The sequence below is a fragment of the Acomys minous genome (genome assembly GCF_964271855.1).
Source record: "Acomys minous genome assembly, chromosome: 1".
NCBI lineage: Eukaryota > Metazoa > Chordata > Mammalia > Rodentia > Muridae > Acomys > Acomys minous.
The window spans coordinates 95964989-95986414 of NC_140483.1; the positions used below are offsets into that span (position 1 = coordinate 95964989).

General features: G+C 48.7%; 1 protein-coding gene across 1 annotated transcript in view; it reads right to left on the minus strand.

Annotated features, from left to right (window-relative positions):
* The window catches only part of SPATA31F1 (SPATA31 subfamily F member 1), a 63836-nt gene that overhangs the window by 11823 nt on the left and 30587 nt on the right, over positions 1-21426 (minus strand). The window lies entirely within an intron of this gene.

Sequence of the window (21426 nt, forward strand, 5' to 3'; positions counted from 1 at the left end):
CCTATGCTTTGTTTTCTAACTTTACTGAGGATGTAAATAAAGTACCCAAGGGTTTTTTACTGCATTATATTATTGCTGTCTGCTTTTCTTACTTCTCCCACCCCACCTTTCTATTAGTTCATTGTATGTGGGTCTTCCCTCATAAAACCTCACTCATACCCCATTCTCTTACCTGAAATCATCTAATAGAGTAAGTTAAAAATAACTAAAGAGCTGGGCGTAGTGGTATATTTCTTAAATCCTCGTACTCGGGAGGCAGAGGCAGGTGAATCCCTGTGAGTTTGAGGCCAGCCTGGTCTACACGGAGAGTTCCAGGAAAACCACAGCCACATAAAGAGACTCTGTCTCAAAAAAAAAAAAAAAAAATAAATAAAGGAAAAATATAAACAAACATATAAAAAACAGTCCTGGTCTCCCAGGAAGAAGTATTCTTGCCACCTGTCTTCCTCCCTTTCAGATGGTGTTTTCAACAAGTAAAGGTCTTTGCCTGATGGCCTGAGTTTGATCTCTGAGACACACGTGGCAGAGGAGAGATGCCACCCCTGCAGGTTGTCCACTGGCTTCCACGGGGCACTGTGGGATGTGTACTCCTGCAACCCCCCCATAAGTAAATAAAATGTAATTTAAATAATCTAAGTTCTAAAGAGGGGCAACTGTACCACTCTCCCTTTCCTTAAAATTGTGGTGTTACCAGGGACACGGAGGAGGGGCTTGAAGCTGATCGTGATGCCGTCCTACCCGCAGGCCTGCTCACTTCCGGTTAGCCACCCCACAGTACTGTTCCCAATAGCCTGCTCACTTCCGGTTAGCCACCCCACAGCACCGTTCCCAATAGCCTGCACACTTCCGGTTAGCCACCCACGGCACCGTTCCCAATAGCCAAGGTATGGACTCATCCTTAGGTGTCCTTTTACAGAGGAAAAGATGAAGACACTCTGGTGTATCCACACGCTGAAGCTTTACTCAGCCACGAGGGAGACTGAGACACCATCCACAGGAAACGAATGGAACCGGAGACGACACAAAGGAGCGTGAGCCAGGCCCAGAAGACAAATGGTTAAAGGTTTGCTTTCCTATGTGCAACCTGCGGGCACGCACACACAGAGGGTACGGAACTAGAAGTGGAACTGTATTGGAAGAGGAAAGGAACTTTCAGGAAGCGGGTGGGAGGGACAGGGGAGGGTGACAAAGGAATGGATATGATCAATGTACTTAACAGGAACGCGCGGCTTCGTGCGATGATACATGCCGATAAATAAATAACCTAATGTTATCTTTTAGTCTCCACAATGGCTACTTCTATCAACCCATGTATCTAACCTAATAGCTTCCCCGCTTCTAGATAAGATTCTTGCAGTGTGCTGACACACTGTGCTAACGTACAAACTAGGACGGTGCTAACAAGGGCTGGGGAGGTGGCTCGGTGGGTGAAGTGCTCGACCTGTAAGTGGGGACCTGAGTATAGTCGCCCGGAAGCTACGTAAGAAAGCCCAGGATGGTGTGGGAGGTGGTGGAGACAGGAGCGTCTCTGCTGCTCACTGAACAGATTGTCCAGCTGAGTCGGCGAGCTCCAAGTTCAGTGAGGGAACCATGTCTCAAACAAAACAAAACAAAACAAAAACAAAAACAAAAACAAACCTCAAAACCGGTGAAGAGTGCTTGAGGAAGACACACCTGAGACTGACGTCTGCAACTCGTATGCATTTACATATGTGTGCATATATGTCTCCCTCCATCTTTCTCTCTCTCTCTCTCTCTCTCTCTCTCTCTCTCTCTCTCATACACACACACACACACACACACACACACACACACACACACTCAAAGTGAGGCAGGGAAGACTAGGAAACAGTTTTAGTAAACCAAGACTTCACTTGGTTTGGGTGATACACAGACCTGCCTTTCTAGTAACTAAGATGCTCTGCAGCCTAGGAGCCGCACCCGCATGCACCATGCACACACCCGAGCACCTAGCAACACCTTAGCAACCAGACCCTCCCCACCTGCCTCAAGTTGCGCGCACAACTCCTCTCCAAACAATGGGATGATGTCTCTTCCCTTTAACAGCCGTCAAACAGACATTTCCTATCCGAATGCACTCCAGTTGTACCTGGGTACAAGGACCAGTGTGGCTTGAGCTAACTTTAGGTCCACGTGCAATAGGGCAAGCCGTGTCTGCTGAGTGAACAGGGGAGGGTCTCCTGTTCACAGTCCTATACATATGCATGTTTGGGGTCCATGTGATTGAAAACTCAGGTGCATCGTGGAAAGAGACATGTGCAAGAGGAGAAACGGTTCCATAATTCAGACCTGTCAATCAAAAAGAGAACGGTCCAGTTGTGCCTTTTAGTAACAGCTCCTTTGCTCTTTCGACCCCATGAAAGATGCCCCAGGTGTGAACCTGGGACCCTTGAGTGCTCTCTCACTCATATGGCCTGCCGTCACTCTTATTAAGCAGATTTCTGATCCATCCTGTCATCTTGGTTTTGAGTACTTTTCTGTCTACTTTGCAGTCTCCGAGTGCTTGTTTCAGTTCCTAAGATGATGTCAAGAACCCAGAGGCACCTGGCCAAGACACGGATCCCTGATAACAGAACAGCACGGTCATACACTGGGGCTGGAGGGATGACTCAGCAGCAACAAGCACTTCCTGTTTTTATGGCGGACCCGGGTTCAGTTCCCAGAGCCCATCACTGTGGTCTGCAAATCCATCTCTAGGGCCTCCAATACCCTTTCTCACTTCCGTGAGCACCAGGCACCTGTGTGGTGAGTGCATAGACACAGATGCAGGCAAAACACTCAAACCCATAAGAAAAGACAAGTGTAATGAAAGAATGAACGTCCAAACCCTGCAGAAGAATTCACCATCTGAAGACCCTACCTGTCAGTGTGCTTTTCTCTGTTACTACAAAGTTTCATATCGTTGGGTAGGGTGGCATATGCATCTAATCCCAGCACTTGGGAGGTGGAGGCAAGTGTATCTCTGTGAGTTCAAGGCCAGCTCAGTCTTTTTTTTTTTTTTTAATATTTTATTTAATTTTAATTTGTGTGTGTTGGTGTGAGGGTGTCAGAATCTTGGAGTTACAGACAGTTGTGAACTACCATGTGAGTGCTAGGAATTGAACCCGAGTCCTTTGGAAGAACAGGCAGTGCTCTTAACCACTGAGCCATCTCTCCAGCCCTCAGCTCAGTCTTCATAGCAATTTCCTGATGAGTTAGGGTTGCACAGTGAGATCCCATCTCAAAAATTTAAAGGCTCACATAGCTTCTTCCGTGGTGGAACACGCCATCCAGTGTATCTGTGTTCTAGGCCAGGTCACTCATATTTTTGTCAATAATCAGGTATTTTATTACTTTATTAAAGCCGAGTTGTTTATGTTGGCATTTTTAATTTATTTTATTTTTTGAGACGGGGTGCCTGTGTGTAGCCCTGGCTGTCCTGGAAGACCAGACTGGCCTCTAAGTCACAGAAATCCTTCTGACTCCTCATGCAGAGGTAACTAAAGGTGTGTGTCACCTTGCTCAGCAATGGTAGAGCTCTGTATGAGCCTTGTGCCTCACAGATCCGACCTACAGATGGAAACTGAGCATGAGGCCTAGAGAGGTACACAGATGTTTCACAGAGCCCAGCCCTCCCCGCAAAGGAAGGGATTTTCCTTCCTCTTAGCTCTGAGAAGCCCAGTAACCATGGTGAAATAGATCATGGTGCATAAGGGGAAACTTCTGCTGTGCCCTGATTTGATTGTGGAGGGAAGCAAGTGGAAGAGGAGGGCCTACTTGGTGGTACTCTACAGGCCACAGGACACAGAGTATTCTGCAGCTTTGAATGCATATTACAATCCCATCTCCAATTCTAGCATTACCCCTCAGGCACTCAGGCATCACTTCTTGCATGTGGTGCAGCCAGACCTGAGCCAGCCCCTGCGTCCTCCTGCTCTAACAACTTTCCCCATCATACACAGTCTTGTCCCCTCTTATGTCACCTTTGCTGGTTCAGTGTCTACACCTTCTTTTGTTAGGGTGTTTTTGTAGCAGGTTTAAGTGTTTAAGAAGGGATGGGAATGGAATGGGTCACCCGTGGTTAGGGTGATGGATGTTTTCAGTCAAATAACGACACTAGCTCACTGTTGAAGGTGTACACGGCTATTGGACAGGGATAGGATCTCAGCTGGAAGTACTTCCCTGTGTGAAATGTCTAAGGACCCAGCAGCCCTCAACAGAGAAACCTTAAAAGACTCAAGAAACTATATGGGCTTACTTCATGTAATTACTTGTTGTATTAGATACTTTCCTGTTGCTGAGCTACAACACCATGACAAAAAGGAACTAGGAGAGCCAGGCAGTGGTGGCACATGTCTTAAACCCAGATATCCTCCTGCCTCTGCCTCCTGGTCTACAGAGAGAGCTCCAGGACAGCCATCTAAAAACAACAAACAAACAAACAAAACCCTTGGGGAAGAGAGTTGTCAGCCAGTGGGTCCAGAAGGATAGCCTCACAGTGGGAACGGCAAAGCGACAGCAGGGCAGCAGAAACAGGAAGCTGGCTGACCACCATCTTCATCCACACACAGAGGGAAGGGAGGAGAAAAAGAAAGATTGGAGACATGAGAGAGAGAGAGAGAGAGAGAGAGAGAGAGAGAGAGAGAGAGAGAGGGAGAGAGAGAAAGAACCGGAAGTGGAGTGGAGTTAGGGTGTAAAAATCTCAATGCTGGCTCTCAGTGAGGTACTTCCTCCAGCCAGGAACCTTGGGAGGAAGGCTTCATAACTTCCCCCAACAGCACTGCCATCTTGGGTCCAAGTGTTCAAATCCACCAGCCTTAGGGGAACAGTCTCATTCAAACCCCACAGTTGTGTTCAGATGGTCCCACCTTATGGAAGCCAACGGAATGCTGAGAGAGGCACAGGGTGCCCCCAGTGGCAAAGAACCCCAACACAGTCTTAAGTACAACCTCGTTATTTCTTATAATGTATTTATTTCATGTTATGCGTGTGAATGTCTTGTCTGTATGCATATATGTGTCCGTGTAAGTCAGAAGGCGGCTTCGGATTCCCTGGAGCTACAGTTACAAGGGCATGTCAGCCACCATGTGAGTTCCAGGAGCTGAGCACTGGTCCTCTACAAGAGCAAGAGCATCCGGGCCTCTTGACTGCAGAGCCATCTCTCCAGCCCCTCATTTGTTATTTACTGATGTCTCATGTAGTCTAACATTATCTCATGGTACAGGAAGAGCCTAAGAAGTGTCTGGAGTCTATGTGAGAACCACAGCGGTAAAGAGAGGTTGTTTCCCACACGACAGAAACTGTGCTTAAAGAAGGCAAATAGCTGCCATAAGACAGTAACTAGACACAAAACCCAGGCAGCCTTTGCTTCCCTTCTCTTTCTCTCTCTGTCTGTCTGTCTGTCTGTCTGCCTCTCTTCCTCCTTCTCTCCCTTCCTTTTCTCTTTCTTTCTTTTTTTCTTGAGGCAGGATCTCTCTACATAACCTTGGCTATCTTGGAACTCACTCTGTAGACCAGGCTGGCCTCAAACTCACAGAGATCCACCTGCCTCTGCCTTCTGAGTTCTGGTTCTAAAAGCATGTACCACTATACTTGGGTCTAGTATTTATTTTGAAGAGCTTGTATTTTATTTAAGAAGAGCATAACATCCTTGTACAATCATATCCTTTGTTGTAATTCTAAAATCATGAAATCTACAGCTCTAAAAATGATTAAATATTTTTATTACAGTTGTAGTAGGAGCAGATGTGCTCTAACACAATGTCTTTTGTGTAAAACAAAGCAAAAAAAAATTTTTTTTTTCAAGATCTAATTCTGCAGAGGAAGTGAAGCTTGTCCACTGGGGTCCTCGTAGCCTTCGGGACTTCCTTACATCGAGAGCCATTGCTAACTCTAGGGACCCACTTCCAACAGACCCAGAAACTATTTGTGCCTTTGCAGTGCAGATAATCCCTATCAGGTGGGGTCTCAGTTCAGAGCACAATACATTAAGCACATCCCACCCACCCTCCTTCACTCACTGAAGCTGGACGCTGGGAGAATGCACAGAGCACCGAAGAAAAAGAAGACGGCCCCTAGGTCAGAGGGAAAGGCCAGAGCTAAAAGTACAACACCAGAGCTGGTTTTAGGATTTTTTTCCCCTCTGACTTAAGTTTAACTCAGCCCGAAAGTTCGACCTAGACACTAGCATAAGCAGAGAGTGTCTAGTAGAAGCCCCGTAATAACTTTCGTTCAGAAATTTTCCATCACAATGGCATGGCACTAATCAAGAAATTTCTATTTAGAGGAACTGAGGTCCCTAGAGGATGGGGTGTACCCCCATAGTGTCCCCCTGCTGTTGGGGAAATGGGATAAACAAAACACTGGCTTTCTCTTACTGTAGGATCAGGAAAGAAGAGTCGCCAAACATAGATAGTGGGGCGATTTCAGCTCGAGAAGGCAATTTGGAAGTTGTTTCTGTCCCTCCAGAGTGCACAGCATGGGACCAGTGCTGCTCCCGTGGACTGGGTCTGCAAACAGTGAAGACGAGAAAAGAGAGGTGGATCCGCGGTAGGGAGAATTGAGCAGGCGGTGAACGGCTGGTTAAGGGAAACCAACCGCTGATGAACAACTAGTTAAAGTAACTAGCTGTTAAGGAGAAGTTGAGGAACAGAGGAAAAAGAAATACTAGACCCAGGCAAATGCGGTACAAGCTGAAGGTTTTAAAGCCCAGGAGAACTTTATTTTTTCTGTCTCTGTCTCTGTCTCTGTCTTGCTTGCTGTCTGACTTCTTGCTGTTCTCTTTGGGCCAACCCCAATATTTTATTTAAAGTGAAGTTCAGTTTTTTTCATTACAGATTACACCGTGATTTTTCTCATATTTTATAATCAACAGGGCATTCAAAAATCAGCAAAGTAAGAGAACAATCTAACAAGGTAATACAAAAAATTCTGTATATCCTACAATAAAGCATACAGCAAAAGTCAATCAATTTCCAAGCAATGGTCAACATAACCTGATTATTATTTCTTAAACAATACTTGGGAAAGTTTTCATAAATTTCCCCAGCTAAAGCCATTGTGTTTACAAGATGGTCATAGCAACATAGATTGAGCTAAATGTTCTCCAATAAGGAAAACAATCTTGACTTACTCCCTGTTCCAAACCAACAGGTGTGCTTCCAAGCCTAGGCTAACTGCCAAGGGGTCCCCTATTGTAAAATATCTGTAAAGCATGACATTCCAAGCACACCTTCTAGTGCTCTCAAAGCAAACTCTAAAGAAATATTTCTACAGGTAACAGCATCTAGCCAGATACTGTTATACCAAGGTCTTAATTTCCTTTCATGCAATTTCTGCTTGGGTGCTCACAGTCAGAGCAAAAAAAACTCTATCATTGTCTCAAGCCTTTGGCCAGATGCCCTCTTTCAACATTCTCTGTGGAAAAAAGTTTTCCCGGTATGAATTTCTTTAAGGTTGATAAATAAAGGGAAAAGACAGTTTTAGGAGAAAAGGAAGATTTTTAGACAAAATCACACCTGGACCATACATAATATTTAAGTGCAGTGATGATCAGCCAGAGATCTTTGGAACTTTGTCAAGCAAAGACTCTACAACTTGTCCCCATGTCTGTGACAGCCAACACTCAAGAGTGTACGTAGTCTCTTTCTGTGGAAACAGTGCTGTCCAAATCCCACACTGGACACTTGGTGGTGAATACGTGTGAAGGACTTGAATAGTGTTGCAAGGCTTTGAAAACTGACCTGACGACACAGCTCAGTAAACGTCATTTAGAACTTAGAGTCGGAATTCAACTGTATCTAGTGTGTGCTACAGCTAAAACATCGACCTCATCAGTAAGACTTAAGTAAGGCCCATAGAATAAAATTTGAGATCTCTGGCATCAAGGCAGTTAGTCAGCTTATGAAAAACCAGAAAAATCTCTAGTAGAAAACATAAATCAACAATGCCAAGGTTAGCCAAATACTGAAATATCTAAGAAAAAGTTAAAGTAAATGAAACAAAAGGAAAAAATAAAGAAAATTCCTGTAAAGAAATAGGTTTTGCTGGGTATGGTGGCAATACATACCTCTAATCCACTGGGGAACCAGAGGCAGGTGGCGCTCTGGGAGTTTGAGACCAGCCTGGTCTATTTAGTGAGTTTGGGACAGACAGGGATACATAGTGAATCTTGCCTCAAAACCTTTTTTGTTTTTTAAAAAACTTCCCAATTTGGAGAAAAGTACAAACACACCAATTTAAGAATCCCCAAATACATGGGTCAGGAATAAATGCAAAGAGCTTTATGCCCAGACCCATAATGACCAAAGTGATGGAAAACAGAGAAGCAGGAAAAGTTTTGAAAGAACAAAAAGCAATGTATTATGAGGCAGAATAAAAGCTCAGTGATGATAGACTCTCATGAGAAACCATGGCAACCAGAAGACAGCGGAACAGCGCTTTTCAAATGCTGAAATAATTACCAAGACTGAATTCTGTAATTACTGAAATATTCCTCAGAGTGACAGTAAAAGGAAGACATCTGAGAAAAAAACGAAGGAAAATGAAGAATCTGTCGTTGGAAGACCTTGTCTGTGAAAACTGCTTAAGAGAGAAACAGCACCAGGAGGACTTAGAGAGCCATGCAGGGAAGAACAGGACGGACCGAGTTAGAAAGGACAAGTGTGTAAGTGCTAGTCCAGTGCTTGTAGCCTCTAACCGGAAGAGCAAAAAGGTTTGGCCCGGCAAGCCTTTTCTCAAGTGAAACAAATTCTGGACTATAAATGTCTGACGTGGAACTGGAGAGATGGCCTAGAGGTCAAGAGCACTGGCCGCTCTTGGAGAGGACCCAGGTTCAGTCCCCAGCACCCACATGGCAGCTCACAACCCTCTGTAAGTCCACTTCCGGGGGACCCTATGCAATGCCCTCTTCCGGCCTCTGTGGGCACCTGTATGTACATGATGCACATACAGGCAAGCAAGCACACATATACAGAAAAAAAAATTTAAAAAAATCTGGTTTAAAATCTGTGCAAGCTGCTCTGGGAGTTAAGCCTCCCTGTAATGGACAAGGCTTCCCAGCATCCTTTGCATACCTTACATGTCAAGAAGGGCGACCCTCTAGGCTCTTGTTTGATCTGGCTACCCAATACAGAACCTCGAAGCTTGATGCCTGCAGGTGGGTGAGTTCTGCTGGCTCACTGCTGACTGGGACTAGAAATCCCCATTCATGAATAGCCCGACGACAAACCTCCTCTGATTAGACCTGGGAACAGCCAGCCACCTCCCCCCTCCGCCACCTCTCCAACCCTCTCAACCCTCCCCCCCACGCACACACATCTCAGCATGCTGTCTTCAAACCACATCTCAGGGAATATGTGTGTCTCGTGCTCTAGCACCGAGACATCTAAAAATACGTATTTTTTATTTTTGACTATAAATCATGGAAGAAAGGCACGGATGAATTTCCAGGCTACAAAAGAGGCCCCTGAGGAATTTTGGTGCAAGTTCAGCTTGTCAGTCAAGAGCTCTGTTTCAGGTGGTGACAAGTGTTATCGTCATTCAGGTGGGTGGCATTTTAAAACTTCCTACTTTGGGGAAACTGGGAGCAGCCTTTGAAACATTTGGAACACTCCGGACAAGTATCTTTTTAGTAGATCTGGAAGTCTCAAAACAAACTTCTTTAGTGGGAAATCATTAGTTTCTGAATTCTTAAAACAAAACAAAGCGCCCAACAACAACATAAAAGGTAGCAGTTCGCTGACATCTTGGGCTCAGTAGTATATTCTGATTAACTTAAAAGGTCAGGAAAGCTGAGGCAGGAGGATGCTTGTCTGAGAGCTCAAGGACAGTCTGAGCCATACAGTGAGACCCTGCCTCAAAAAGCAAACAAAACAACCACCTTGTGATTGTTGATCTTTGTTGGTAGCTGGCTGGGGTCTAGGATCAAAAGATGTGCCTCATTCTGCTTTGGAATTTCCTGTAAAGATGGACCAAGCCTATAGGCATCTCGGTCTCCATAGGGGTCCCCTAGTAAGAGGAGCAGGGGCTGTCCCTGCCATGGACTCTGTTGCCTCTTAGTCTTTGATCACTCCCCTCTGGCGGGGGTGGGGGTGGGGTGTGGCCTTACTAGGACACAGAGGAAGAGGATGCTGGCAGTCCTGGTGAGTCTTGGTAGGCTGGGGTCAGTTGATAGGGGAGAAGGCCTTCCCCTCCCCACCTCTGAGGACTAGGGGAGGGGCATAAGGGAGTAAGATGGAGGGAGCATGGGACTGGGACTGACCAAGCAGGGAAGACCCTTTCTCGGAGCCTGTAGAACCTTTCAACTGCACTCCAGGAACAAAGTGATCAGATGGAAAAAGAGTGGAGCTTTGCGCCTAGCTGCCTCTGTTCCTTGCTGGCAAGTGTATCCACCCTGGCGCTGCCGTTGCCACCCTTTGCTGACACGGAAACCTAGCCCTATGGAGCCCCTGGCTCTCGACAGCTATGGTTGGACCACCAGCTGGTATTGTGTAAAAAGCAATAGAATAGATTCTTTTTGTAATATCTACTCATTTTTTTTGGTTCCATTCCTCAAAAGAAGTCTGACTGGTATACACTCCAAACCAAGCCAAAGGGATGGAGCTGGCTCAGAGAAAAGCAAAGAGGTGAGACGTAGCATGCGAAAGCCTGGCTGGAAGAAGGAGCCAGGACTGATTTCCTTTGAAATTCGGCCATTGTGTGTGTATCCTGAAGCAGGAATGGCTCACTGTTCTCCTAGGTGTACAGGACAAAGCTAGTAACTCCCTCAAATAGCCCAACACTGTAAGCATCTTCCTAGAAATGTGCTAGCATGGGAGATGACCAGAGCGCCGTCTCCAACTGAGTCAGTCATATTCTTGGCTCAAGAACTAGCTCCGTGCAATAGGCCCTTTTACATCCTAAAACAAGATGCACGCTTTAGGGCGAGTATTATATAATAGTCTAAAGCAATGCTATCCGTGCTAGTGTGAATTACTGTTATGTGATGCTCAGGATGATGTGCACAAGCATCCCTTCACTCCAGATACAGCACCGAGAGTAGCTTAAAGAAGTCCCACCCACGCCTAGCTTGGTGAAGTAGCACGTTTCATCGGGGTTACTTACAGGAGCATGGACAGCTATGCCAAGAAAGGAAAGTCTCCTCCCCCAGCAACTGGGGGTGTATGCATGTGTCAAGATGGAGTCTCTCTATGAAACCCTGGCTGTCCTGGAAGTTGATATGCAGGCCAAGTTGGCCTCAGATTTTCAGAGACACTCACTTGGCCTCCCTCAGCCTCCGTCGCCACCTCTGACTCCTAAGTGTTGGGATTAGAGATGTGCACTACTGCCATGCCAGGATGACCCCCAACAGGTAGTAATGGGTCCCCAAGCCACGTCATGCTCCCTTCCTGCCAGGGACCAAAAGGCCTGAGGCCGACTCCCACCCATTCAGTATTTGCAGCAAACATCCTGCTGGGCCACTCATTAGGTATGCAAGGCATCCGGCTTAGTCCTGAGAAGACAGCGATCTGATCCTAAGATATTCACAGAGACATCCTGCTTTGTCTCACCTGAAAGACCCCTCCCCTTGCAAATGTTCCCGGGGCTCAACCCAGAAGATTTTGTACTTTTCCACTACTCTCCTTGCGTACCCCCGCCCTCACTAAAGCAGGTTTTAAAAAGCCTGCCCTTACCTTTAATAAACGAGCTCTTGACAAGCAATTGTTCGCTTGAGCTACTGTCTCTCTCCCGCCCATGTCTTTATGTACAGGTTGCGACCCCCCTCGATCCCCCAATAACTGACCAGCTGGACTGGTTGGTGGACTAATTATCGTTACATGGATTAATTTCATCTGGCGACCACGAAGGGACTCGAGGTGCGGGTTTCTCCCCGAACGGATTAAGGGACCGGTCCACAGGAGTTTTCATGACCAGCCGAGCTCGCCCGGCCGGCTTCGTCATTAGGTGAGTCATCCGTTCGCATATCTCAAGAATGGGCCATTCGCTGTCCAAGGAAGCAAAGTTCATAAAAGGCTTAAAGGACGTACTCAGAGAGAGAGGTATTAGGGTAAAAAAGAAACATTTGATTGAGTTTTTTGTTTTTATTGACCAGACCTGTCCCTGGTTCATGATTGATGGACCTACTATTCATTCTGAAAAGTGGCAGAAGGTGGGGCGTGAGCTTAATGCACTTATTAAAAAAGATGGTAATACAGCGGTGTCGAGCAGTATTTTTTCTTATTGGGGCCTTATACGGGACATAATTGAGTCCGGCGAAAACGAAAGCGGAGAGAGGCAGCTCCTCTCCGTGGCTGAACTCTGCCTGCGCGAATCTCTCCCTCCTTCTCGTGTTCCTTCCTGTTCCTCTTTGCAGGGTTCCTCTCTTCCTACATCCTCGGAGCCCTTAAAAAATCTTTCCCCTGCGCCTGTGTCCAAGCCTTCTCCTTCCTCCCGCCGTCTCTATCCGTCGCTTCCTCCCACCCATGAGGACCCCATTTCCGCTATGGAACGCGGGTGTTCACCACTTTGTGCCCCTGTTTTTCCTCCAAAAAGGGCACCCTCTGTCCGATCCGGTCCGCCAGCCTCTCCTGTTCCCCCTTCACGCGCCTCGCGCCATTCCGCCATTTTCCTTTCTCAGGCCCCAGATGAGCCCTTGGATCCGGATGCTGCTGCCACCCTTGAGGAGGAGGCTGCTCGACATCATTCCGATGATGGCCTCCTCCGCGCGGCGCCAACCTTTCCCTCCTCTACCTTGCTCACTCTTCCCCCTCCCCTTACTAAGCCCTACCCTGCCTCCCGGCTCCCGCCACCTTGTTCCCTCCCAAACTGCTTTTGCCAGACGGAGGCTCATCTCCAACACCAGATCTCCCATGCGACGAAGATTCTTCAGCTTCAACAACGGCTTTCGCTTTTAACAACGCGCATTTCCTCCACAGCTCCGTTTATTTTCCCTGTCACCCGTTCCCAGAGCCAGCCCGCCCTGAGCGGGGCGAAAACTGAGGCCATTGATTCAGGCGCTGCTTTGGGAGACCCACCTGCCCCTACACCCTCCCAGTCGTCCGCGGCCCTTGTAGATTCTGATAGTGAGCATGATTCCTCAGGTTCGGAGGGAGAACAGAAAGGTGGTGGAACGGCTCCTGACCCTACCCCCACTGCTTATCATAAACTCAAATTTAAAAAGCTAGAAAAACTTAACACGGCTGTCCGTAGTTACGGACCTAATGCGCCGTTCACACTCTCCCTCCTTGATGATTTGGCAGATGGAGGTCATCTAACGCCCAACGAGTGGATCACCACTGCACAGACTGTCCTCACTCGAGGACAGTTCCTTTCTTGGAGGGCGGACTGGGCTGATCGTTGCCGTGACCTTATCCGAAAAAACGTACAGCAGGGACATCGCGAGACCCGTGAATGGTCTCTTGACAAACTCCTTGGCCAGGGCAAATATGCCACTGACGAAAAACAGCGTGCACTCCCCTTTTCCTTACTTTCACATTCTAGTTCTGCCGCTCTCGCTGCTTGGAGAACTATTGCTTCCACGGGCTCCGCCCTGTCCCCTATTACCAAGATTCTTCAGGGACCTCAGGAGCCCTTCAGCGACTTCGCTGCGCGCCTCCTGGAGGCTTCAGAAAGATCCCTTGGTCCTGGCCAGACAGACAGTAAATTTCTTACACAATTGGCCTTTGAAAATGCCAACTCAGCCTGTAAGGCAGTTCTTAGACACAAATATAAGGGCAGGGATCTTGATGAGATGATTCAGCTTTGCCGAGAGGTTGATCCCCTAACTGATAAGTTTACCAAGGCCATTATGGCCGTCGGAGCCCTCCCTAGCGGGGCCTCCTGTTACCGGTGCGGCCAACCGGGACATTTTGCCCGCGCCTGCCCAAATGAGCGTAACCGCCCACCCTCACAGGCTGGACAGCCGCCGGTCGTTCCGCCACCCACTGGATCCCGGGGACCTGTGGCCCGGCCCCCCCCTACTACGCTCTGCCCTCGTTGCCGTAGAGGTCGTCATTGGGCGAACACCTGCCGTTCCACTGTTGATGCCATGGGTAACCCTCTCCCCCCGCGTTCGGGAAACTCCTCTGGGGGCCAGTCCCGGGCCCCTCACCCTATCCAATTCCAGCCTGCGTCGGGACCGGTGTCACAGGCTCCCCCCAATTTACAGACCCGCTTCCATCCACAGACCTCCTACCCCACCTCCCAAACCCAACCTCCTCCCATTCCAGCGGCGGCCCCTTGCCCTCCCCCACAGGATTGGACTTCCGTGCCACCACCTCTACAATACTGACGCCCGAGGATGGAACCTTGTCCTTGCCTGTCGCCCTCTTTGGAAACCCTCCCCCTCTTCCCCTCCTGGTCCTCGGCCGTGCCTCTTCTGCCCTTATCGGGCTACTCATCTATCCCCTCGTTTTAAAACACCCGCTCCCTTCTCCTACGCTCCTCCTTGCCGCCGCTACCCAGGGCCCTCTCTCCATCTCTCCTGGTCAGATTCTGGCCTGGGCCCTTCCGTTAACCCTGGCTGACTCTGTTGTCTCTCCTCCCGCCACCCCGACTCCCTCCCTGCCCCCCTCCGCTTTTTGGGTCCAACGCTTAACTTCTGATAGACCCCATCTTACACTAAGGCTTGATGGCCGCCCCTTTGAAGGCATCATTGATTCCGGGGCAGATTCGACGGTCCTGTCCCAATCTTCTTGGCCCTCGTCTTGGCCCTGTCAGCCCTCCCTTACTCACCTTCAGGGCATCGGAATATCTACCAATACCCTTCAAAGTTCTAAGGTCCTTCGCTGGACTGACCCTGATGGCCAGACAGGGACGGTGCAACCGTTCATTGTCCCAGGGTTACCCGTTAATCTGTGGGGCCGGGACATACTCTCTCAGATGGGGGTCTTTATCTATAGCCCCTCCTCTCCTGTCACGCATCAGCTTTTGGATCAAGGCTATTTGCCAGGCCAGGGCCTCGGCAAGCTGGGACAGGGGCGTCTCGAGCCCATTGTCCCTATGCCTAGGATTAGTCGCCAAGGGCTGGGATATGAACAAAATTTTTTATAAGGGCCACTTCTCCCCCTGCACTCCAGGCCGATAAAATTACTTGGAGAACTGATTCTCCTGTCTGGATCGATCAGTGGCCCCTTCCTTCCCGTAAACTGGCCGCAGCCTCAAGGCTGGTGCAGGAGCAACTTGATGCAGGCCATGTTGAGCCCTCTACTTCCCCCTGGAACACCCCCATTTTTGTCATCCAAAAAAAGAATGGTGCCTGGCGACTCCTCCAGGACCTCAGGGAAATTAACAAGACCATGATGCCCATGGGAGCTCTGCAGCCTGGTCTCCCCTCTCCTGTAGCTATCCCTAAAGGATTTCATAAACTTGTTCTCGACCTTAAAGATTGCTTCTTTTGCATTCCCCTACACCCTGACGATTCCAAACGTTTTGCCTTTAGCCTCCCTGTTGTTAATCATGTTGGGCCCTCACCCAGATTTCAATGGCGGGTACTTCCTCAGGGCATGGCCAACAGTCCCACTCTTTGTCAAAAATATGTAGCCCAGGCCATCGACCCGCTACGCCTTAGGTACCCACATTTATATATTATTCATTATATGGATGACATCTTACTTGCTGGCCCTAACACGGCTGAGCTCTCTCTCGTCACCCAGGAACTTGTTAAGAGTTTGGGTCATCTGGGACTTAAAATTGCCCCAGACAAAATACAACTACACCCCCCTTTTCTTTTTCTGGGCTATGAACTTGGGACCTCTTCAGTCAGGACCCAAAAGGTCCAGCTCCGCCGAGACACCCTTAAAACACTTCATGACTTCCAGCAGCTTTTGGGGGACATAAACTGGCTGCGCCCCTACCTTAAGCTCACTACTGGAGAGCTTAAACCCCTTTTTGATATTTTAAAAGGCAACTCTGACCCTTCTTCACCACGCAGTCTCACTGCTGAAGCTTCAGTGGCCCTACAAAAGGTCGAAGACGCCATCTTCCACCAGTCCATCTCCTATTATGACCCTACCCAGCCTTTCGCGCTCATAATTTTTCCTTCCCTCTTTGCCCCCACAGGACTGCTCTGGCAACGGACCCCTCTCTTTTGGCTCCATCTCCCCTCCTCCTCCACTAAGGTCCTTCCTACCTATCCTACTCTGGTTGCGTCTCTCATTCGACAGGGGCGGGAAGCGGCCACCAGGCTTTTCGGAAGGGACCCTCACTCTATTATCACGCCTTACTCGGCCACACAAATAAGGTGGCTTTTTCAAAATTCAGATGATTGGGCGGTCTCCTGTATTTCTTTTTGCGGCCTATTAGATAATCATTATCCCCCAGATAAACTAATTCAATTCCTGCAGCGACAACCTGTCATCTTCCCGAGAGTCACCCGCTCCAGACCCCTCCCCCAAGCTTCCCTGGTTTTTACTGATGGCTCCTCTACCGGGGTTGCTGCCCTTTCTGTGGACGGAGCTATCCTGCAAAAACAAACCCCCCATACCTCTGCTCAGCTTGTTGAGCTGGAAGCTGTTGCACACGCCTTTACATTGCTTCCCCATACTCCCTTTAATCTATATACTGATAGTGCCTATGTAGCATCCTCTGTTCCACTCCTCGAGACGGTTCCTCGTATTAAGCCTGCTACTAATGCCTCTCCTCTCTTCTCCCGTATCCAACAGCTTATTCTTTTGCGCTCTCAGCCTTTTTTCGTTGGTCATATTCGCGCTCACTCTACCCTGCCAGGGCCTCTGACTACACTTAATGCCCAGGTGGACTCAGCCACGCGCCCCCTGCTTTCAGGGCTGGCCGTTCCATCCGCCAGCGACTCCGTTGCTATGGCCAGGGAGGCTCACGCCCTCCACCACCTTAATTCCCAAAGCCTCCGCCACATGTTCTCCATCACTCGGGAACAAGCCCGGGCTATTGTTAAAGAATGCCAGGCATGTGTCACCTTTCTTCCCGAGCCACATACGGGAGTCAACCCTCGTGGCCTCATGCCTGGACAGGTCTGGCAAATGGATGTTACTCATTTCTCCTCTTTTAAGAAACTTAAGTATATTCATGTGTCTATAGATACTTTTAGTGGATTTATTTGCGCCTCTCCGCACGCTGGAGAGGCTACTAGAGATGTTATTGATCATGTTTTGTATTGCCTTACTGTTGCCCCCAAACCCTATACCTTAAAGACTGATAACGGCCCTGGGTATACAAGCTCTGCCTTCAAGTCCTTCTGTGCCCAACTACAGATTAAACATGTTACGGGGATACCTTACAATCCCCAAGGACAAGGAATTGTCGAGAGGGCCCATCAGACACTTAAAGCAATGCTTAATAAGTTACAGTTTTCTAAAGGAATCCTATATCCCTCTACAGCAGGGCCTCGCCTGCTTCTCAATCATGCATTGTTCGTCCTAAATTTTCTACAAAAGGATGATCTTGGCCATTCGGCAGCCGATCGTCTTTGGCACTCTTCCACCTCCTCCACCTATGCCAAGGCTCTGTGGAAGGATCCACTGACCCACCGATGGCATGGACCCGACCCAGTCCTTATTTGGGGCAAAGGTCATGCCTGCATTTATGATCAAAAAGAACAAAATGCGCGCTGGTTACCTGAGCGCCTAATCAAACCTTTTAACCCCCCTCTCCCAGGGAACTCCCCTGAGGAAAAGATGTAATTGTGCTCTTTTTTAGGATAAAAAAGATACCGCCGATTCATCATGTTGCTACTCACCGCGTCGCTCCTTTGCCTCTGCCTTCCTGAAGTGATTCTCGCCGCATTCCTGCGCCAACCTCAGCCTTATACAATCTATAATTTTACCTGGGTCATTATTAACCAAGCGGGAGATATTGTTAGTTCCTCCTCCTCTCAGGGCATTAATCCCCAGTGGCTCGATTTACAGGTTGACCTCTGTGCCCTGGCCCTGGGAGGCCCCTCTTCTTGGGGCGTGGAAGACATTTTTTTTTTCTCTCGCTCGGTTGGTGGTCCCAGTCCCGGCTGCTGTAATGACCTGGAGCGCATCATGCTCCACAAAACCTTACACCAAGATGGGATTGCTTGGGCCGGAGGGCTCTATGTTTTCCCGGGACCCTCTCATCGCTGTGGTGGGGCCCAAGATTTTTACTGTACCTCTTGGGGGTGTGAGACCACTGGCGACACGTACTGGAAGCCATCCTCTTCTTGGGACCCTTAAAGACCTTTGCAATGTAGCTCGTTCAGTCACCAATGGCTGGTGCAACCCCCTGACCATTCGCTTCACTGAGCCCGGTAAACGTGCCATTTGGACGGGTCGTGGATTTGAATGGGGCCTCCGTGTTTATAAATCAGAGTACGATTTTGAACTTACGTTCAGGTTACACCTCCTGAAAGAAGGTACCCAGTAAGGGCGCTGCAGTGGTTGGGCCTAATCATATTTTCCATCATCCTGTTCCCGTTCCTGCTCCTGACCCGCCACCCCCATGCCTCCCTCCCCTCCCACCCCCTCCCTTCCGACCTACCCTCCCCGTGGGCCCCCCCCCCATTTCGGCTGATGTCATTCCCCAGTTGACAAATGCCTCCATATGGGCCTTAAAAAAAAAAAAAAAAAAAAAAAAATGAATGACTCCTCCTTGTCATTTCCTGAATGTTGGATGTGTTTCTCCCCCTCCCCGCCCTTTTACGAGGGTATTGCTCTTCTTTCCACCTTGCTCTTTACTAATGTTACCCCACCCTCACCGGCTTAGCTCCCGACAATCGCATTACCCTCCAGCCTGTTTCCGGCATAGGTACTTGCCTCCTGGGTCCCCATATGCTCCCTCCCCAACCTCTTCCCCTCAGCGACGTTCGCGCCCAGACTGTCATTCCCGACCTCTCCCTCCCCTACATTCTCGCGCCAAATAACACCCATTTTGCTTGTTCCTCTGGTTTAACCTCGATCGTCTATGCCCCTACCTTCCTTTCCTCCAAAGACTGGTGTGTCCTTGTTATTCTTCTTCCCCGTTTTACTATTCATGACCCCGACTCATTTTTAAATTTTCTGAAAGGGGGAAATTCCCCAACCCTAACCTTGCCTCCCCCTGGCTTACTACTCTTCTCCCCACCCTGCTCGGGCCCCTCGTTGGTGTTCTCCTTCTATTATCCTTTGGCCCATGGACTTTAAACCGTCTTACAGGGTTTGTTAAAAGTCAGGTTGAAGCTGCCACCAAGAATATCCAGGTTCACTACCGCAGCCTGGAGACTGAGGACTCAAATGAGACTTCTATTTCCATCCAGGAGATTTCACCTACGCCTCAGTCGGTTAACTACGGGCGGCCTTTGCAGTTCCTATGGGCGGCCTTTGCAGTTCCCGAGGATGCAGAATGCTGGATGGTGAGCCTGGTTGTGCCCTCGGTGCCTTTGGTAAACCTGTGCAAGCCCTCCCCTATATCTTTTGGCCTGAGCCCACCTTGACCTGACCCGCGATAGTGCCTGGTAAGTCAGAGACGGAGCGTTCGAATAAGTCTCGGTTATCAGACGTCGGTCGGTCCTTGGTGGGAGGACAGACCATAGGCGTGGTAAGATTGAGCATCGATCCTCTAGCAGGCTCAGGCCATCGCGAGGCCCCCTCTCCTTGGGAATTTGGCCGGTCCAGAATAACTGTTGTCCTGAAACATTGGACATTAGTGATTCTTAAATATACCGCCATCCTGTAACAATGACTGGTGACCTCCTAAAGGTCATTCGCTGGGCTGTAAGGTCTCCCTCAGGCCAAAGTAAACAAAAGGGGTGAAACTGCCAGGGACCAAAAGGCCTGAGGCCGACTCCCACCCATTCAGTATTTGCAGCAAACATCCTGCTGGGCCACTCATTAGGTATGCAAGGCATCCGGCTTAGTCCTGAGAAGACAGCGATCTGATCCTAAGATATTCACAGAGACATCCTGCTTTGTCTCACCTGAAAGACCCCTCCCCTTGCAAATGTTCCCGGGGCTCAACCCAGAAGATTTTGTACTTTTCCACTACTCTCCTTGCGTACCCCCGCCCTCACTAAAGCAGGTTTTAAAAAGCCTGCCCTTACCTTTAATAAACGAGCTCTTGACAAGCAATTGTTCGCTTGAGCTACTGTCTCTCTCCCGCCCATGTCTTTATGTACAGGTTGCGACCCCCCTCGATCCCCCAATAACTGACCAGCTGGACTGGTTGGTGGACTAATTATCGTTACATGGATTAATTTCACCTTCCTCCTTCCACAAGGGAGTCAGTGGAGCCAGTTCCATGAAGGCCAGCCATGGGCAAGCACAGCTGCTGTTTATCTTAAGCTGGCAATGACCAGACCACGTCTAGGGGCAGAGTGCCACAACGTTGCTAAAACTCCCTTACATTTGGAAAATACATAATTCACATAGCTTCTGGAAGGAATCCCTTAGATTAAAAAAAAAAAGTTGTTTTTGTTTTGCTTTGGTTGGGCTGGGAGATGGCTCAGTGGGTAAGAGTGTCGACAACTCTCCCCAGAGAATTTGGGTTTGTTTCCCGGCACCCACACATCGCCTCACAACCATCTGTAATTCCAGTGCCAGGAGATCAAACACCCACAGGCAACGTATGCATGTGCTGCACAGACAGAGATGCAGGCTAAGCATCCTTACACATAAAGTAAAAATAAAGGAATACATACACAATGTGCAGTGTGTGTGTGTGTGTGTGTTTAAGAACACACAAAAATGCTTCAGCCCTTACGTAGAAGTGAGAGGCCCGCTTGCAGGAGTTGGTGCCTGGGGATGGAACTCAGGCTGTCTGGCTTGGTGGTAAGTACCTTTAAGCTAAGCCTTTTCAACACACACCCTTAAATTTAAAGACACAGCTTATAGGATATTACATAAGGAAGATTTCATAAACTAGAATTTCAGGTCTAGAGGTTTTGTTATTTTGGAACACACCTGACATTTCTTAAGTACTTGACCCAGGCTCTGCACTCCTTAGTATGCTCTGTTTTATTAAACCACCATGTCAAAGGTGAAAAGACTGAGACTCAGATGAACTGCCATAGCGTGGAAGTTAAATATGCTCCAAAGGTCTGTGCGGCAGGGTTCAGCCCAAAGTACAGAGCAGTTTGGAAGCCCTCGGGGGCCTTCCAGGTGTGACACGGGCTTTAGAGGAGGCCCTTAGAGCTCTGGAGATGTGCCGTCAAAGGGCATCGGGAAACCTTGCGTCTTGCCTTTTGCTCCATGGTGAAGTCACTAGGTTTACTCCACTGTGTGTATGTGTCTTTGTATGTGTGTATGTGCATGCGCATATATGTGTGCATGCATGTGTGCACATACACATGTGTGTGTGCACATGTGTGTATGTATATGTTGTGTGTGTGCATGTGTGTGCATGCACATGTGTGTGTGCATGCGTGTGTGCGTGCACGTGTGTGTATGTGTGTGTCTCACCATGGTGAGCTGGCAAACCCAGCAGAAGACTGAAATCATGCCCATCAGCTGTAAACTCTGCGGCCATCAAGCTTTG